Below are 20,917 nucleotides of genomic sequence, written 5' to 3'. Positions count from 1 at the left end.
GACAGTTACTTGAACACTCAGATTGTTTCAGTCAGTGGACACTGAATTTGCTTTTAGAGATTGTGAAAACTTTTTAGTGGGACTTTGAAAAGTGGCTCCCATTCTTAAGGAATTAAAAGAAAAAGGGTTAAAGTACATACAATGAGACAATAAAACATCAAGTACAATAAACATTAACTTATTGAATTACAGACTGTTACAGAAAGAGAGATGATCCTGCCTGTGAGGGCTTACAATCTACAAGGGAAGAAGTAAGGAGACAGTAGGTGAGGGTAGAAGCTGCTTATATGGTAATGCAGTGGCAGCAAGTTTATTGCAGGTTGTAAGCTATCCTAAAGAGATGGGTTTTCAGATTGCTATTGAAGATTTCAATAGTGAGAAAGACTCTGATGTGCTGAAGTAGCGAGTTCCAGAGTATGGGGAATGCACGGGATAAATCTTGGAGACGATTATGTGAGGAGCAGACAAGAGAAGAGAAAAGAAGGAGGTCTTGTGAGGATCAGAGATTACAGGTGGGGAGGTATCAGGGGATTGGGTCAGGAATGTTTAGAGATGCAGGGTTGTGGACAGTCTTGTATTATGATCTGAATTTTCTGGGCAATGAGTAGCCAGTGAAGGGGTTGGTAGAGGGGAGAGGCAGAGGTAGAATGAAGGGAGAGGTAGGTTAACATGGCAGCAGACTTGAGGGTGGATTGGAGGGGTGCAAGAGTGTTAGATGGGAGACCACGGAGAAGGATGTTGCAGTACTCTTGGTGGGAGATGATAAGAGCAGGTACTAACATTTTTATGTTGACTTAAGTTAAAAGAAAGAGCAGATTCAAAAAATGCTTTTGAGGTGGATGCAGCAGAAAGTGGTAAAGGCTTGGATGTGTGGTTTAAAAGACAGGGCGGAATCAAAGGTCATACCGAGGCAGTGGTTTTGTGAGACTGGTGAAAGTGTGAAGACATTAACTGTGATCGATATTTCTGGTAAGGACGTTAAGGTGTGGGAAAGATGATGAATTCAGCTTTCTCCATGCTGAGTTTTAGAAAGCAGAAGAAGAAGGAGGAGGATATAGCTGATGGACACTCTGGATAGCAGAGAGGTAACATCTGTGCCAGAGAGGTAATTTTGAGTGTCGTCAGCATAAAAGTGGCACTGAAAGCCATGGAATTCTATGAAGTCTTGGAAGTCTATGGAGAGGTGAGGGGGAGCAGGAAGCAGAAGCAAGAGACTAGCTGCTAACGGTCACTTATGCAGTGCATACTGTGAAGATCTTGCTCCCCTATCTCTATCTCTCACACAGACTCAGATGCAGCCACAGCATGGAAGATATTATATATCAGAAAGTAGCAGTGTAGCTGTGAATCCAGCTCTAAGGTGAGACAGTAAAACACTTACTAAAGCTGAGAGCAGCATCTCTGTGTGTCTATCTCTCACTCTGCAGTTGTTCCCTCCTTCTACTCCACTCTCTATAGCTCTCAATGGGCAGCTGTAAACTAATTTCTCAGTGAAGCTAAGAATCTGAGTGAATTCTGAGTGAGTGAACATTTTTGGGACAGAAATTGGATAAGTGGAGAGAGACAGTTTTCTATAATAAGATATATTACAAAGTTTCTTACAGTATCTTCGCTTGTACTATTGATTTATAGGAAGTTGCCTTCTAATCGCAGGTACACGTTAAGGATGGGTGTGATGGTTGTATGAAGAAGAGATTACGCTATAAGCCGGTAAGCCGGCTATTCATGTTAAGAATGTCTGCTCAAAAACAAGCAAACAATAGAACTTTTTTAGAATTTGTTAAGTGATTGCCTTACTTTTGAAATACCTGTTTATCATGATGAAGGCAGTCTATGGCTTTACGCCACCCACCTGACACTACCCCCTACAATGATGTGTATGCCTTATAGAAGTTGGTGTGAAAGTCATACTATTTTTCTATAAACATTAATTTTAATTATTTTCTAATTTCCCCACAATTTTTACTGTATAGCAGAATGGAGCATAACTCATAAACAAGATGATAAGCATGTTATTGACCAGAATTTTGCTAAACATACCAATACAGCCAAGTCTAATGTGAGTAAAAGGTAGTGATGGTATAACTGATAGTAGGAAAACTCAGACAAACCCTACATCGTACATAACGGATACCAAATTTGGCTGGGTAAATCTGTGTTAAATTCTATATTTGAAAGCATTTCATATTATTATACATGTAATATGACTTATTTAGAACATCCATTCATAAACCTAAAATTACTAATAAAATACATTATTAGAGAATTTAAATAATAGCCTACTGGTCTATTTATTTTTAATCAGAAGATTACATTTCAATTTACTATTCCAACCTAAGTACATTTGTAAAAATCTAATTTCTGAAAATTTGACAGTTTTATAAAATGATTAGTAATTTGCCAAATACCATGCATTAACCATAATTACCCATGCCACTAAGTTAGCAAATTTAAAAATTATGCTATTGTTATTTTGAAAGTCAGAAAGAACTTTTCAATCTTTAAATTATATATTAGATCTAAATGTGGAAATGGAACTAAGTATTGATCAAATTAACTGAAATTGCTCTCTGTATATAAATTTTGCCTCAGAAAATATAGACTAATAAAGCCAACTTTTTGGATTTTCAGTGTGATAGAATTCCTGATATACACAATGTCCTATCAGTTACCTGTTCCGGACTGCTTCAGTTATTCCCAACATTCAGTTACGGCCTTTGTTTAACAACATATAGTACCTAAATATTAATGGAAAAACTACAATTAGGAGCAACATTTAAAAGACCATTTACGGTTTAAAACCAGATAAAAAGTTGAATAACATTGCATATACTTTTAACAACTTATCTTGTACAGTTTCTGAGTTACATGATGTTTTATTCCCTTTTCAAGTCCAAAGCTAAATTCAGGTTTCCTGAAGTGCATGGTGAGAGCCCAGATGACAGTGAAACAAAGCTACGCAGTGATGTGACATGTCACAGAAACAATTGAAGTAGAAACCAGCAGAATTTTTATATTAGCTTTGGGTATACAGAAAATAAGGAACATATCTGATGTAACTCAAGATCAATTCAAGATAAGTAAAACATTTTCAAGTGTAGGTGTCTAATTTTTTATGTAGATTTAAAATGTAAAAAATTGTAAATACTGCTGATGGATTTTATGTATCATATATAAGCACTCACTTTAAATGGGATGTCTAGAATTAGAAAACATGTCTGTTTTCTGCCAAAAATAGTGCCACATGTGTCCACAGGTTGTGTGTGGTATTGCAACACAAACTCATTCACTTCAATTGAGCTGAGCTGCAATACCAGGCAGGTGTGGTGCTGTTTCTGGTAGAAAGCAGGCATGTTTTTGTAATTTTAAATGAACACCTTTAAGGTCTCAAGAATATGACCATATTAAAGCTTTATACATGTTGTAAAAAGCTTTAATAGGGCACCCGTACAAATGTATGAGACCATACTTTACCTCTAAAAACAAGGTACACAGCCAGGTTCTTTTGGACACAGCCAGGTCTTTGATGCTGGGAGAGCATGGTGTGTTGTTGTTTGGCCTAGCAAGCAGGGTAGCCCGCTCTATGAATTATCAAGGCGTCACAAATAGGCTTCTACCTGGCTAGTCACGTTGCGCCTCATGACTTACACACTATTCCTCCATGTTTCACACACTTGCATCCCATTATTCATTTATTTTTTAGGCACTTCACTCATTACTGCCCCCTATATTTCACTCACATTATTACACTTGCACATACACTATTCATTTATTATTTCTTACTACACATCCCATGCACCACATACCACTCCCCTCAAGACTAGTGGGAGTGGCTATTATTATTTAAAGCACCTGCTCACTCGCCTTCATCAGCGTTTCAGACCTGGCTGTGTCCATTTGTAAGTATGGCCTTTTTCGGTGTTTTTGAACAAATGTCCTTGTTTTTATCTGTTTTGTCTGTACATCAGGAGCTTTTCGCTCCAGTTAGGGACTCGCAAGTCTGGGGATCCTTGTCGTGGATTGCGAGCTTGCGTCCTTTTGGCCAAAATGATCACTAATACCCCAGGTATTTTTCATTATTACTTATATTCGCTTCTTTTGGACACAGCCAGGTCTTTGATGCTGGGAGAGCATGGTGTGTTGTTGTTTGGCCTAGCAAGCAGGGTAGCCCGCTCTATGAATTATCAAGGCGTCACAAATAGGCTTCTACCTGGCTAGTCACGTTGCGCCTCATGACTTACACACTATTCCTCCATGTTTCACACACTTGCATCCCATTATTCATTTATTTTTTAGGCACTTCACTCATTACTGCCCCCTATATTTCACTCACATTATTACACTTGCACATACACTATTCATTTATTATTTCTTACTACACATCCCATGCACCACATACCACTCCCCTCAAGACTAGTGGGAGTGGCTATTATTATTTAAAGCACCTGCTCACTCGCCTTCATCAGCGTTTCAGACCTGGCTGTGTCCATTTGTAAGTATGGCCTTTTTCGGTGTTTTTGAACAAATGTCCTTGTTTTTATCTGTTTTGTCTGTACATCAGGAGCTTTTCGCTCCAGTTAGGGACTCGCAAGTCTGGGGATCCTTGTCGTGGATTGCGAGCTTGCGTCCTTTTGGCCAAAATGATCACTAATACCCCAGGTATTTTTCATTATTACTTATATTCGCTTCTTTTGGACACAGCCAGGTCTTTGATGCTGGGAGAGCATGGTGTGTTGTTGTTTGGCCTAGCAAGCAGGGTAGCCCGCTCTATGAATTATCAAGGCGTCACAAATAGGCTTCTACCTGGCTAGTCACGTTGCGCCTCATGACTTACACACTATTCCTCCATGTTTCACACACTTGCATCCCATTATTCATTTATTTTTTAGGCACTTCACTCATTACTGCCCCCTATATTTCACTCACATTATTACACTTGCACATACACTATTCATTTATTATTTCTTACTACACATCCCATGCACCACATACCACTCCCCTCAAGACTAGTGGGAGTGGCTATTATTATTTAAAGCACCTGCTCACTCGCCTTCATCAGCGTTTCAGACCTGGCTGTGTCCATTTGTAAGTATGGCCTTTTTCGGTGTTTTTGAACAAATGTCCTTGTTTTTATCTGTTTTGTCTGTACATCAGGAGCTTTTCGCTCCAGTTAGGGACTCGCAAGTCTGGGGATCCTTGTCGTGGATTGCGAGCTTGCGTCCTTTTGGCCAAAATGATCACTAATACCCCAGGTATTTTTCATTATTACTTATATTCGCTTCTTTTGGACACAGCCAGGTCTTTGATGCTGGGAGAGCATGGTGTGTTGTTGTTTGGCCTAGCAAGCAGGGTAGCCCGCTCTATGAATTATCAAGGCGTCACAAATAGGCTTCTACCTGGCTAGTCACGTTGCGCCTCATGACTTACACACTATTCCTCCATGTTTCACACACTTGCATCCCATTATTCATTTATTTTTTAGGCACTTCACTCATTACTGCCCCCTATATTTCACTCACATTATTACACTTGCACATACACTATTCATTTATTATTTCTTACTACACATCCCATGCACCACATACCACTCCCCTCAAGACTAGTGGGAGTGGCTATTATTATTTAAAGCACCTGCTCACTCGCCTTCATCAGCGTTTCAGACCTGGCTGTGTCCATTTGTAAGTATGGCCTTTTTCGGGGTTTTTTTTTTTTTCATACTTTACCTCTGTAAGACTCCATTTTCATACAGAGCCATTCAGAAGTTTTTTTTTCTCAGTAAATCATTTGGAATCTGTGCTATGTTCTATTGAGTGCCTAAAGTATGTTTTCCCCCTTAGATGCATTACTTGTAGGGGAGCATATTTCTGTAATATCCTGCCCATGGAACATAAAGTACTTATGTCTCCAAAGTAGGGACTCCACGTGTTGCCATACAGATTCTGTGCACATGGCTCAGCTATGTGCATGACTAACAGCAGGCTCACAGAACAGACAGCCCTGAGGTCCTTTCTAAGTCCCCAGCGATGACTGCAGAGGGTTCTCCCTGTCTCTGATTGAAGAGGGGAGTCCCCTTTGACCATACTGTGGTCACAGTCACAGACCGCGCCGATCGAGGGATTAAATAACTGGGGTCAGAGTTTCCACCGATCCCAGCTGTATTTAGCAGGCTTTTCTAAGTACAGGTATAGTTAGCCATATGACATCGCTGTAGACTTTTGTCCCGCACTGCACACTGTCAAATGAAAATGAGCGGTCGGGAACGGGTTAAGAAAGAATTTAGGTTTCATATGAGAGTTTGTATCCATGACAGAAACATGTCTTGAATGGAACTAGATGACTAATTTTACCTAAACCATAAATACAGTTGTAGAGTGCATTAATTTAACCTTCAGCCAACATGACTTAGTTCTAAAATGTAATTATGTGATGTTGGTTTTCAGTTATGGTCTTGTTTTGTTTACACAGGGAGATGTCCTGCCGACAAGAGACTATTTTTGTTGCTGCATAAAAGAATCCAAGCAGACGATAAATGATTGTTTGCTTATTTGTCGGGTAATCGTTGCCCTGTTTACACTGATGGAGTATAATATTGCGCATGTAACCATCTATGGAGTAAATGAAGTGACTGCTGTGCTTGACAAATTGAATCAACAAACACTTATGAAGACCCTGGTAGTTGCGGGCTAATGGGGCCAATGGACCCTAAACCCCTGAAGGCGCTACATGTGTAGCGAAATATGTCGGAGGTGCTAACCAAGTTTTAATACAATGTAATTTTCTGTCAAAAATATAGTCTATTACTAGAAAAAGTGGACTGCAGCCACTGATCCAGATAGCAAGGAATTTGCTGTAACAGCGCGGTACTAGTCAGACACTTAGGGTATGATCACACGCTGAGCCAAAAACATCTGAAAATATGGAGCTGTTTTCAAGGGAAAACAGGACCTGATTTTCAGACGTTTTTTGAGCAACTCGCGTCTTTCGCAGCGTTTTTCGTGGCGTTTTCGCACCGTTTTCACACCCTTTTTTTGGCCGTTTTTGGAGCTGTTTTCAATAGAGTCTATGAGAAAACGGCTCCAAAAACGTCCCAAGAAGTGTCCTGCATTTCTTTTGACGAGGCTGTAATTTTGCGCATCGTCTTTTGACAGCGACGCGTAAAATGACAGGTCGTTGGCACAGTACATCGGCAAACCCATTGAAAGTAATGGGCAGATGTTTGCCGATGTATTGGAGCCATTTTTTCAGCCGTAATTCGAGGCATAAAACGCCTCCATTACGCCTGAAAATAGATCGTGTGAACCCAGCCTTATCGTCTGTAAATCACCATTTTGCCAGCTTGCATTGACACTCTTAACAACTGTGTGGTGTGTTATTGTTACAGAATAAAGGTTACGTTTTAATATAATGGTACAAAATGAGTAGTTGGGACATAGGGCTGTTTTTTCTTTTTGGCAATTAGGTATTAAGACAACTTGACAACTAAGGCGGAGGATAAACAAAACCTTCTGAAATCTTTATTTGGCTGTCAACTCGTAAGAAAAAATGATTTCTAAACACTCAGGCCTCATGCACACGACCGTAAAAACTCGACCGTATTCGACCGTATTTTTTCACACCCGTAAATACTGGCGTAAATACGGGTCCGGTGTCACACGTATTCCACCCGTTTTGCACCAGTATTTACGAACCCGTGCTCGTAAATATGGGTCCGGTGTCACACGTATTCCACCCGTATTTACGAGCACGTTTTTGGCAGCAAAATAGCACTGCACTAATCGGCAGCCCCTTCTCTCTATCAGTGCAGGATAGAGAGAAGGGACAGCCTTTTCTGTAATAAAAGTTAAAGAAATTCATACTTACCCGGCCGTTGTCTTGGTGACGCGTCCCTCTCTTCACATCCAGCCCGACATCCCTGGATGACGCGGCAGTCCATGTGACCGCTGCAGCCTGTGATTGACCTGTGATTGGCTGCAGCGGTCACATGGCCTGAAACGTCATCCAGGACGTCGGCCCGGATGTCGAGAGGGACGCGTCACCAAGGCAACGGGCGGGAGACCGGACTGGAGGAAGCAGGAAGTTGTCGGTAAGTATGAACGTCTTTTATTTTTATTTTTTACAGGATAGGGGATACATGTCTTGTTTATGGCAGAGCGGGGAGATACCTCCCCGCTCTGCCATAGTTTTCATTGTAGTCCCGGCGGTAGTTACGCCACTGGGCTGTGGCCTGCAGACCGGGTAGTCCCCTGACCTCGCCTCACCTCGCAACGCTCCCGTAATCACGGGTGAACACACGCAGCCACCCATGATTACGGGAGCCCCATAGACTTCTATGGGATGCCCGTGCCGTTATTACGGCATGAAATAGGGCATGTTCTATCTTTTTTAACGGCACGGGTACCTTCCCGTGAGCAAACGGGAAGGTACCCGTGGCTAACAGAAGCCTATGAGCCCGTTATTGCGGGTCGTAATAACGACCCGCAATAACGGGTGTTTTTACGGTCGTGTGCATGAGGCCTTAGGTCTGACAAAGATGATGTTTCGGAGCCTTATAAATCACTTTTGTGCACGAGGTGACAGTGCTATAAAGAGGTCAAAAAGTTTTTATATCCTCTGCTCTGACTCGTATTAACCATTTACAAGCAGCTGTATTCTCCTTCTCTAGCTGCAATACATAATACTGAGGAAAATCGTAAAACATGGCTGGTAAAATAGTAAAGCCCCATTTTGCCATCCAGATGCTGTCTAGAATCATCCCATAGGTTGTTGAATTACATAGTATGGTTGAAAAAAGACACATGTTCATCAAGTTCAACCAAGGGATGGGAAAAGGGAAGGTAAACATTTCTACACATAGGAGCTAATATTTTTTTGTTCTAGGAAATGATCTAAGCCTTTTTTAAAGCCATCTACTGTCACAATTCCATAGATTCACAGTTCTCATAGTAAAGGCTTGTCGCCTCTGCAGGTTGAACCTTTTTTTTCTCCAGACGGAGGGAGTGCCCCCTTGTTTTTTGAGTGGGTTTTACATGGAACAGGATTTCACCATATTTTTTGTATGTGCCATTAATATATTTATATACGTTAATCATGTCGTTTCCCCCCTCCCCCCCTTAGTCATTTTTTTTCAAGGCTAAATAGGTTTAATTCTTTTAATCTTTCCTCATAACTTAAATTCTCCATGCCCCTTATTAGCTTCGTTGCTCTTCTTTGTATTTTTTCCAACTCCAGGGCATCCTTTCTATCAACTGGAGCCCAGAACTGAACTGCATATTCTAGATGAAGCCTCACTAATGCTTTGTAAAGTGGTAATATTACATCCCTGTCCTGCAAGTCAATGCCTCTTTTAATGCACGACAATATCTTGCTGGCCTTTGAAGTAGCTGATTGACATTGCATGCTGTTATTTAGTTTATGATTTACAAGTACAGTGCAGCTCCCCCTAGAACATATGATGCATGCAGGTTGTTGGTACCCAGATGCATAACATTACATTTATCTACACTAAACTTAATTTGCCAACTGGATGCCCAAACTCTTAGTTTGTTTAAATCCGCTTGCAATTTACGAACATCTTCCATAGACTGAGCTATATTACATAGCTTGGTGTCATCTGCAAAAAAATTTTGCTATTAATCCCATCCTCTATATCAGTAATAAATACGTTGAATAATAGTGGACCCAGCACTGAACCCTGGGGTAAACCACATATAACCGGGGACCATTCAGAGTAGGAATCATTCACCACAACTCTCTGGATACAGTCCTTGAGCCAATTCTCAATCCAATTACAAACGATACTATGTAAACATATAGTCCTTAATTTACCCATTAGATGACTATGAGGGATAGTGTCAAATGCCTTTGCAAAGTCCAAAAACACTATATCCACTGCGGCCCCTCTGTCTAGGCTTCTGCTCACCTCTTCATAAAAAAAAATCAGGTTAGTTTGACAACTTCTGTCCTTAGTAAAGCCGTGCTGGCTGTCACTTATAATACTATTTTCCCCACGATGGATGTTAAGCTTACTGGTCTATAATTACCCGGGGAAGACCTAGAGCCCTTTTTGAAAATAGGCACCATATTTGCCCTGCGCCAGTCCTTTGTCACTATACCAGTCACTAGAGAATCTCTGAATATTATGAAGAGGGGGACAGATATAACTGAACTAAGCTCTTTAAGAACTCTAGGGTGTAACCCATCTGGTCCCGGGGCCTTGTGTACATTTATTTTATTTCATTTAGCTTGGACCATATCTACATTCATCCAATTCAGTATATCAACTGATATGTTAACAGCACTGGCACCGGCTATATCAGCTACTCTTTCTTCTGTTGTATGTACAGAGCTAAATAACCCATTTAGTAACTCTGCCTTCTCTTGATCCCCTGTGACCAACTCCCCATTACCACTATCTAAGAGTCCTACATGTTCAGACCTTGGCTTTTTTGCATTTTTATACTTGAAGAACTTTTTGGGATTTGTTTTACTATCCTTGGCCACCTGCCTTTCGTTTCGTATTTTTGCTAGTTTTATTACATTTTTACAGATTTTATTACACTCTTTGTAATTTAGAAAGGCTACAGATGTACCCTCAGATATGTATTTTTCAAATGCCCTTTTTTTGGCATGTATTTGCCTTTTTACAGAAGGTGTAAGCCATGTGGGGTTTAATTTTAGTCGTTTATACTTGTTACCTATAGGATTAAATTTTGCACTATAATTACCCAAAGTAGATTTGAAAATCTCCCATTTATTATTTGTCCCATTATTTCTTCCCAGCCTATGTTCTGATTTGCAGTCCTCATCCTGGGGAACTTGGCCTTCTTAAAATTAAGTATTTTTGCCTTCCCAGCCTGTGTTTGATTTTTACAGTATAGGTAAAATGTAACTATATTGTGATCACTGTTACCAAGGTTTTCACACACATTGACATTCCCAACAAGCTCTGCATTATTAGAAATGACCAGATCCAACAGAGCTTCACCTCTAGTCGAGTCTTCCACAAACTGGCCCATAAAATTTTCCTGCAAAAGGTTGAGGAAATGTCTCTCCTTTGCAGTTGAAGCCGAACCATGACGGCAATTAATATCCCGGTAATTAAAATCTCCCATTATCACTACAGTACCAGCCTGTGCAGCCTGCTCCATCTGTTTAGCTGACCTTCCAAATCCTCAGCTATATTGGGGGGGTCTATAGATTACACCAAAAGTAATTTTTTCAGTGCTTACCTCCCTTTGTAGTTCCAGCCACAAGGTTTCAACCTCCTCACAATCTTCACCCTCTAATGTCTCTTTCACACTCGCCTTCATATCACTTCTCACATACAGACATACACCCTGTAGATTTACAGCCCAGTCATGTGAAGAGTCTAGCCATGTTTCAGCAACACCAACTATATCTATATTTTCTTCGAGTATCAAGGCCTCCAGCTCCCCCATTTTTCTTGCTAGACTTCTGGCATTTGTGAACATACACTTTAACCTGCCTTTCAGTTTTTTCACTTTCAGTATCAGAAATGTGATTATTTGACATTATTTGGGCATTTTTATTTTCATTTTCACTGCTGTTTTGTAACAAAAGGATCTCCCTATCCTGTTGTCTAGTCCTCTCCCCACAGTCTATTTCTCCCCCCACCAATATAGTCTGACCCCTCTCTAACCTTACTAGCCCTTTATTTTCTACATTGACCTCCCTCCTCAGCCCTAGTTTAAATACTCTGCCACCCCAGCTAGAATTCTCTCCCCCAGCACAGTGGACCCCCTTCCATTTAGGTGCAAATCATCTGCAGAATACAGTTTGTATCCCAATGAAAAGTCAGCCCAGTGCTCTAGGAACCCAAAGCCTTCTCCTCTACACCAAGACTTAAGCCATGCATTTAACTCCCTGAGCTTCCGCTGTCTTTCCTGTGTTGCCCATGGCACAGGCAGTATTCCTGAGAATACAACCTTGGTGGTCCTTCCCTTCAGCTTGTAACTGAGTTCTTTAAAGTTATTCTTAAGGCTCCTCCACATACCATTTATTCTGTCGTTGGTACCCACACGGAACACGACAGCTGTATCATCACCAACCCCTCCCAGTAATTTATCCACTCATTCCACCACATGCCGAACCCTGGCACCAGGGAGACAGCAAACCATTCGGTTGAGGCGGTCTTGGCGACAAATTATTCTATCCGTCTTCCTGATTATAGAATCCCCTACAACTACCAATTGTCTTGCCTTACCTGCATTTCCATCCTGCCGACTACTAGCTGGGCTGTTCTCCCGGCTTTTAGGGAGATCAGTATCCACTAGGGCAGCCTTCTGAGACCGACACCCTCGCATCATCACCCAAATTGGCAATTTTGCTTGGAATATTGGAAACAGGATTGGCCTTCCTTTTCTTTGACCCCTTTCTACTGCCCCTAACTAAATTAACCCAGCTACTTGCCTGATCCTGCTGACCCATGTCTTCACCCTCCAGTTCTACCCCACTAACTGCTTGCTCAGTCAGCAGCATGCTCTGCTCAAGATTGTCTATCGCCCTCAGTGTTGCATTTTGCTCCTCCAGATCTCTAAATCGAGCTTCCAGGCGAACAACATCTTCACATCTGCCACAGTGGTATTCACCCTGGAACTCCGGCTCCAGTCATGCATACATATGGCAGACTGTGCATTGAAGAAAACCTCCAATCTTGCTATCCATTATCCCAGTTACAAAATAACAGTGAACAATTGTTAAAGTAAAAGAAAATTGTGGCATTGGTTATGATTTAAAGAGTAACTACACTTTAATCAAACTTTGGATATGTCATAAAAAGACCCCCATGATTGCTGAAAGGAAGGTGCAGAAGCGCTCAGCTGAGCTCCCTGCACCTTTGGCTGTGATCGCCGCTCTTTGTCATGCTGAAGATGGTTCACATATACATTCCATGTAAACCGTCTTCAGCCTGACGATGAGCGTTGATCACAGCCGAAGGAGCAAAGTGCTCAGCTAAAGTAATTCTGCACCTTCTTTTCAGCAATGGTGGGGGTCTCAGCACCCAGACCCCCACCGATCCAAACTTTTAACATGTTTCTATGACATATCAAAAGTTTAATGACAGTATAGTTCCTATTTAATAGCAAAGCAAGAGATTCACAGTTTAAAATCTGACATTCATGTAAGAACTAGACAAGTGGTATAATGATAATATTACCTCACATTTGATTTTCCATTAGCTGTGTAATAACAGATCATTTGCTAATCTTCCATTTCATATTTATCTGCATCCGTTTGCAAACCATCACATACATTTTAAATTCTTATAATACACATAAGGAAAATAAAATTGTCCACCCGTAAATAATTGTTTTTCTTTCAACTTTATGTTGTAAACTAATACAGCAACAAATTCAAATTCTTCATAAAGCTATTCTACAGTATATAGCTCTGCATACTGCATAGTATATTGTTTTCCCATACAATTTAAAGTGCTATTTGTACTGAAATACATATTCAAAAAATTGACATATAATGAATCCACAAATCAAAATGTAGTATCAAGTCATCAAGTCTGCAAACCAGTAATAAACCACATAAACCGCACCTATAAATATTTATTAATTTTCCATAAATCAATGGAAAGATAATAAATCATATATCTTGTTAAAAAACAATGCATCTTTCACCAATTATCAGATGCCTTTTTCCTCTATTACATGGCTATGGCACTGTCTGTAACTGTTCAGAAACTCTCCCCTCACTAAAAAACCACAACTATGAGGTGTGAAAGACATGGAGCATCTCGATGAGTGAACATATCGCACAGAACAGAGCTGCAGAGAGACTGTGTGAGTCTCTCTGGATACACAGGTTTCTCGGAGAGAAGAGTAATTTTGCCTTCTACTAGTAAGGGTATGTTCACACGGCAGCGTCCGTAATGGGCGAAATTACGGGGCTGTTTCCAGGAGAAAACAGGCCCGTCATTTCAGCCGTAACGGCATGTGCAGGCGCTTGAATGCCGCGTCCATTACGGACGTAACTGGAGCTGGATTTCCATGGAGTCCATGGAAAACGGCTCCATTTACGTCTGAAGAAGTGACATGACACTTCTTTGGCGCGGACGTCTATTAACGCGCCGTCTTTTGACAGCGACGCGTAAATATACGCCTCGTGTGAACAGACAAACGTCTGCCCATTGCTTTCAATGGGCAGATGTTTGTCAACGCTTTCAAGCCGTAATTTCGGAAGTAATTCCAGGCGTAAAACGCACAAATTACGTCCGTAATTTGGCCGTGTGAACATATCCTAAGTGTTATATCTTAAACCAAACCAGAGCTTGATTAAAGTGGTTCTCTTCTTTGAACGATGCCTACTTGTTAAAAAGGTCCCTTGACAATAAGCTGATCACAAATTGTTCTCCTGCTAGGACGCCCAACAATCAGCTGTTTTCCGTGGGATAGCCCAGCAATAAGTGTTAATTTTGCCTGCAGCGCAACCACGTGGAAAATTAAGGATTACACTGTAATGCCTATTCAAATCAATAGGCGTTTCTATAATGCAAAACAGACCCTCCAGATTGAAAGACTCTTTTTGTAACTGCTCTCCACTCTGGCCAAGAGATGAGGACCCCGAACAGAGGACCACCCTCTATTAACACAGAATTCCCTAATAGGGTATATATGAAAATTGGTTTTATAACTAGAAAATCCCTTTAAGCACATGTCTCATGGGGAAGCAAACGATTGATCACAGCACTGAGGCTGGGAGAACATGCGGAACTCACCCAGGACACTAATCATGACTTGTTCATTAGAAGCATGCCCGGAATTGTGGGCTTGGCACAGTGTGTAGTGCTGCTGAGCGTGTGTGACAACATCATAGTAGATGGTGTCTATCCATTCTGGAGTTGAGCTGAGGAAAAAACTTAAAGTTAGAGATGGAGAAAACGGTTCGTACTCAAAAAAGCACACACAGATTACTCTGAAAATTCACCTGAAATAATGCATATCCCATAAAAGGGTTTTCCAGTTAATGGAGTCCAAGCAAATTGTGGTGCCCATTAAAATCAGTGGGTGACCATGTAGTACATTACAGTGACTCCAGAGGTCTTTAGCTGATTGAATGGAGTCCAGGCCAGAAGTATTGTTGTTGATATACCAGGAACCATGGTACATTTAGGTTAGGTTCTTTTGACATCAAATGGTAATCCATCTCCAATTGACCTAAATTATAAAATACAGATCATGACAGATCCTATAAAGAAACATTGTGTTAACACTACTGCAAATTAAATTTTCGTTGTTTTGCTACTTGAATTAGTCAGATGCAATAGATTTCCTTTACCCCTTTGCTTCTGATTCTCTTTTTTCCTGCTAATACCTTTACAATTACTGGAATTAATGAACAGTCGTGCTGGTAGTAAATAAAAGCACAACTGAATTTTATTCCTAAGTACATTAAGAGATTTTGTTTAATTAATAGTGGAAATTAAAAATACAATGTTGAGAGTCCAATCCTTTCCATGGTACTTGTTCAACAGCAATGACAACTATACAGATTGTTTAAAAATGTTATTACATCATCAAGCCTGTTTTCATTATGATTTTGACTTAAATTGCCACGGTGAAAAAAAAAAGCTACAAAAGTTTGGAGGGCACCATAAATTTAATACTTCTCACATATGACAGTTTTAAGAGAGTACCTTTACATTTTGTCACATGTACAACTTTGGATGTCTCAATGGACAATCTTTATAATTATTTCAGATTATTCACTTTTACCTTCTTTTAATTTAAATTTATCTATGCTATGTTCCTGTTTAAGAAAATGCTATAATATTAATTGTCAATACAGCATGTCATGTCCTATAGGTTTTCTATTCAGATAGGAATTGGCACATAAGTCAGATTTAACAAATACCAAAGTAAGACTCGGTGCCTGATGTCAGATCTATAGTGATTGCAAGATATAGCTAAGACAAGAATACTTTATATTACACTGGACTTCTGAGTAACATGTTTACACATTTCAAATACTGTTAGCAAGCACATTCAATATCTCTAATAACTGCAATAAAAGGTAAAACTATATAAATAAAATTTGCTAAAGTGAATAAAATATAAAGTTATGCTACGTACTAATTTGGTACTGTGGCAGTCGGTCAGATGGGTTACTGTGGTATGGCACTGTTATGAGAACTGTGTGTCAAGCACTGTTGTTGTGCCCACGGTCGCTGAACACAGGTACATCCTACCTACTGGCAGCTGCGACCGCAGGACACTCTCTTCATGCCAGCATCTTCCTCCCCAGAGATGCCGACACATGCGGCTGCAACCTCCACACTGAAGCCTGCGGGGTACGCGCACGTGCTCGTTCCTGGCCTTAAAGGGCCAACACGTGCACCAATTCAAAGTTCCCTGGCCAATCCCTAATACATCCTGGACTATAAAAAGCGCTCTGCCTACCCTCTCCTTGCCTGAGTGTTGTTGTTTCTACCCATGTTTATTAGCAAATGGTTCCTAAGTTGTATCCTATTCCCAGTGTTCCCTTATCCTGTTTCCTGTATCCCGTATCCAGTAATTGTGTTTGTTCCTGAGCGAAGACTAGTGTTGAAGTCAACTTCATCCTCTGTGCCACGTGTCATCTCCCATGCCAAGTGTCATATGTCATGCCTAGTGCCATCTGCCATGCCAAGTGTCATCTGTGCCGGATTCTGTTATGCCATACTGTCTGCTATGCCATACTGTCTGCTACACCACATGTTTGTCAGAACTTCTATACAGCTACTCCAGTTCTAAGACTGTTATTGACTTTTGTTTGGCCAGCTGCTACTCCGCTACGGTGGAGCTGCCTAGTGGGTCCACATACCCCACAGTTGTTACAGTACGCTCAGGCCATGGATCCCACTGGTCAACCTAAAAGTGCGATTCAAATGTGTAGAACCTCCATCATCCCTGTTTATAGCGCCATCATCCTTGTATGTACCAGCCATCATCCTTCTATATAACCCCTATCATTCCTGTATATACCAAGGGATGATGGAGATTATATACAGGAACGATGGAGGTTATATACAGGGATGATGGCTGGTATATACAGGGAGGATGAAGATTTTATACTGAAATGGTGGCTGGTATATACAGGGATGATGGTTGATACAGTGAAGGAAATAAGTATTTGATCCCTTGCTGATTTTGTAAGTTTGCCCACTGTCAAAGACATGAACAGTCTAGAATTTTTAGGCTAGGTTAATTTTACCAGTGAGAGATAGATTATATTTTAAAAAAAAACAGAAAATCACATAGTCAAAATTATATATATTTATTTGCATTGCGCACAGAGAAATAAGTATTTGATCCCTTTGGCAAACAAGACTTAATACTTGGTGGCAAAACCCTTGTTGGCAAGCACAGCAGTCAGACATTTTTTGTAGTTGATGATGAGGTTTGCACACATGTTAGATGGAATTTTGGCCCACTCCTCTTTGCAGATCATCTGTAAATCATTAAGATTTCGAGGCTGTCGCTTGGCAACTCAGATCTTCAGCTCCCTCCATAAGTTTTCGATTGGATTAAGGTCTGGAGACTGGCTAGGCCACTCCATGACCTTAATGTGCTTCTTTTTGTGCCACTCCTTTGTTGCCTTGGCTGTATGTTTCGGGTTATTGTCGTGCTGGAAGACCCAGCCACGAGCTATTTTTAATGTCCTGGTGGAGGGAAGGAGGTTGTCACTCAGGATTTGACGGTACATGGATCCATCCATTCTCCCATTGATGCGGTGAAGTAGTCCTGTGCCCTTAGCAGAGAAACACCCCCAAAACATAATGTTTCCACCTCCATGCTTGACAGTGGGGACGGCGTTCTTTGGGACATAGGCAGCATTTCTCTTCCTCCAAACACGGCGAGTTGAGTTAATGCCAAAGAGCTCAATTTTAGTCTCATCTGACCACAGCACCTTCTCCCAATCACTCTCAGAATCATCCAGATGTTCATTTGCAATCTTCAGACGGGCCTGTACATGTGCCTTCTTGAGCAGGGGGACCTTGCGGGCACTGCAGGATTTTAATCCATTACGGCGTAATGTGTTACCAATGGTTTTTTTGGTGACTGTGGTCCCAGCTGCCTTGAGATCGTTAACAAGTTCCCCCCGTGTAGTTTTCGGCTGAGCTCTCACCTTCCTCAGGATCAAGGATTAGAGATGAGCGAACTTATCAAAAGTTCGGTTCGGCTAGTTCGCCGAATTTCACAAAAAAGTTCGGTTCGGACCGAACTAGTTCGGACCGAACCTGTCACTTCCGTGCGCCGAGCATTGTACTGTCCAGGGTGCTGATAGAGTTAATGGGCTGCACTAACTCTTTCAGCAACCTTGACAGTACATGCTCGGCGCGCGGAAAATACAATTTAAATGTAATAAAAAAATAAAAATTATACGTTCGTACTTACTTTCCTCCTGTCCGGCCTCCAGCGATGACGTTTCATCCCTTTCGCCGCTGCAGCCAATCACAGGCTGTAGTGGCGGTCACGCACGTCAGGATGACGCTTCATCCCACGTGACCGCCTCTGCAGCCAATCACAGGCTGCAGCGGCGACATGGATGAAACGTCATTGCTGGAGGCCGGACAGGAGGAAAGTAAGTATGAACGTATTATTATTATTTTTTGGCATGTATGTATGTTGGCATGTATGTATGTATGTATGTTGGCATGTATGTATGTTGTCATGTATGTATGTATGTATATATGTGCATGTATGTTTGCATGTATGTTTGCATGTATGTTGGCATGTATGTATATATGTGCATGTTTGTATGTATATTTGCATGTATGTATGTATGTATGTTTGCATGTGTGTATGTTTGCATGTATGTATTTTTGCATGTATGTTGTCATGTATGTATGTATGTTGTCATGTATGTATGTATATATGTGCATGTGTGTATGTATATTTGTATGTATGTATGTTTGCATGAATGTATGTATGTATGTATGTATGTATGTTTGCATGTATGTGTGTTTGCATGAATGCATGTATGTATGTATGTATGTATGCATTTTTGTATGTATATTTGCATGTGTGTATATATATATATATATATATATATGTATGTATGTATGCATGTTTGCATTTATGTATGTATGTTGGCATGTATGTATGTATGTATGTTGTCATGTATGTATATTGGCATGTATGTGTATATGTGCCTGTGTGTATGTATATTTGCATGTATATATTTGCATGTATGTATGTATGTATGTATGTTGTCATGTATGTATGTATATATGTGCATGTATGTTGGCATGTATGTATACATGTGCATGTTTGTATGTATATTTGCATGTATATATGTGTGTATGTATGTTTGCATGTATGTATGTTGTCATGTATGTTTGTATGTATGTTGTCATGTATGTATGTATATATGTGCATGTATGTATGTTTGCATGTTTTTATTTTTGCATGTATGTTTATATATATGTGCATGTATGTAATTATGTTTGCATGTATTTATGTTTGCATGTATATTTGTGCATGCTTGTATATATGTATGTATGTATGTATCTTTGCATGTTTGTTTGTATGTATGTATGTTTTCATGTGTGTGTGTATGCATGTATGTATGTATGTATGATAGTTTGCATGTATATATGTGTGTGTATGTTTGCATGTATGTATATTTGCATGTATATATGTGCATGCTTGTATGTTTGTATATATGTATGTATGGCCATGTATGATACTGTCTGCTGGCGCCCTGTATCTAAGTCAACTTCACGGCAGGCTTCTATACATGGTATAACAGTCAGTATCACACATTAAACTGAATCTAAGCCTACGACATGTTTTATTTCATTTTATTATTTTTTTTTTTACAGGTTTGGTGTTTGGACTACGTCGGTTTCGAGGACTACTTAGATGACGTTTTTTTTTCTACAATAAAATGGTTAATGAGGGTTGTGTTGGGGGTGCTTTATTTCAATAAAATATTTTATCTATATCTTTGTCTTTTTCTTTTCAAATTTTATTACTACCACTTTAGTAATGGCCGCAGTCTGAGTGACAACATCCATTACTAAGGCGAGGCTTAGTGTTAGCCGGTGCAGAGGCTAACACTAACCACCATTATTACCCCGGTACCCACCACCACCAGGGGTGCCGGGAAGAGCCAGGTGCGATCCAGTACCCGACCATCTGTTGTGATGGTCGGGCTCTGGGGCGGCCGCAGGCTGGTATTATGAGGCTGGGAAGGGCCAAAAACAGTGGACCTTCCCACCCTTGTAATGCTAGGCTGCTGCTGCTGTGTTGTATCTGGCTGGTTATAAAAGTGGGGGGGACCCCACGTCATTTTTTTTAATTATTTATTTATTTACATTTTTTTTTTTTAAAAAGACATGGGGTTCCACCCAATTTATCATAACAAGCCACATACAACACAGTGTTATTAGCCTGGGAATGGACAAAACCAGTGGCCCTTCCCACCCATGTAATGCCAGACTGCTGCGGCCTTGTATATGGCTGGTTATTAAAAATGTGGAGGACCCGTCTATTGCTAAATTTGTTAAATTCAAAAAAAAAACGACGTGGGGGTCCCCCCCATTTTTATAACCAGCCCGATACAATGCAGCAGCAGCCTAGCATTACAAGGGTGGGAAGGTCCACTGATTTTGGCCCTTCCCAGCCTCATAATACCAGCCTACGGCCGCCCCAGTACCCGACCATCACAACAGATGGTCGGGTACTGGATCGTACCAAGCTCTTCCCGGCACCCCTGGTGGTGGTGGGTACCGGGGTAATAATGGGTGGTTAGTGCTAGCCTCTGCACCGGCTAACACTAAGTACCGCCTTAATAATGGATGCTGTCAATCAGCCAACTGCCATTATCTAGGCACTAATAAAGTTTCAAAAAAAACACAAATACAATTCTTTTTTATTGAAATAAGAAATCCCCAACAAAACCC

This window comes from Rhinoderma darwinii, chromosome 5, assembly GCF_050947455.1.
Source record: "Rhinoderma darwinii isolate aRhiDar2 chromosome 5, aRhiDar2.hap1, whole genome shotgun sequence".
Classification (NCBI taxonomy): Eukaryota; Metazoa; Chordata; class Amphibia; order Anura; family Rhinodermatidae; genus Rhinoderma; species Rhinoderma darwinii.
The sequence above is the reverse complement of the archived record's forward strand: the minus strand, read 5'-3'. Positions refer to the sequence as shown.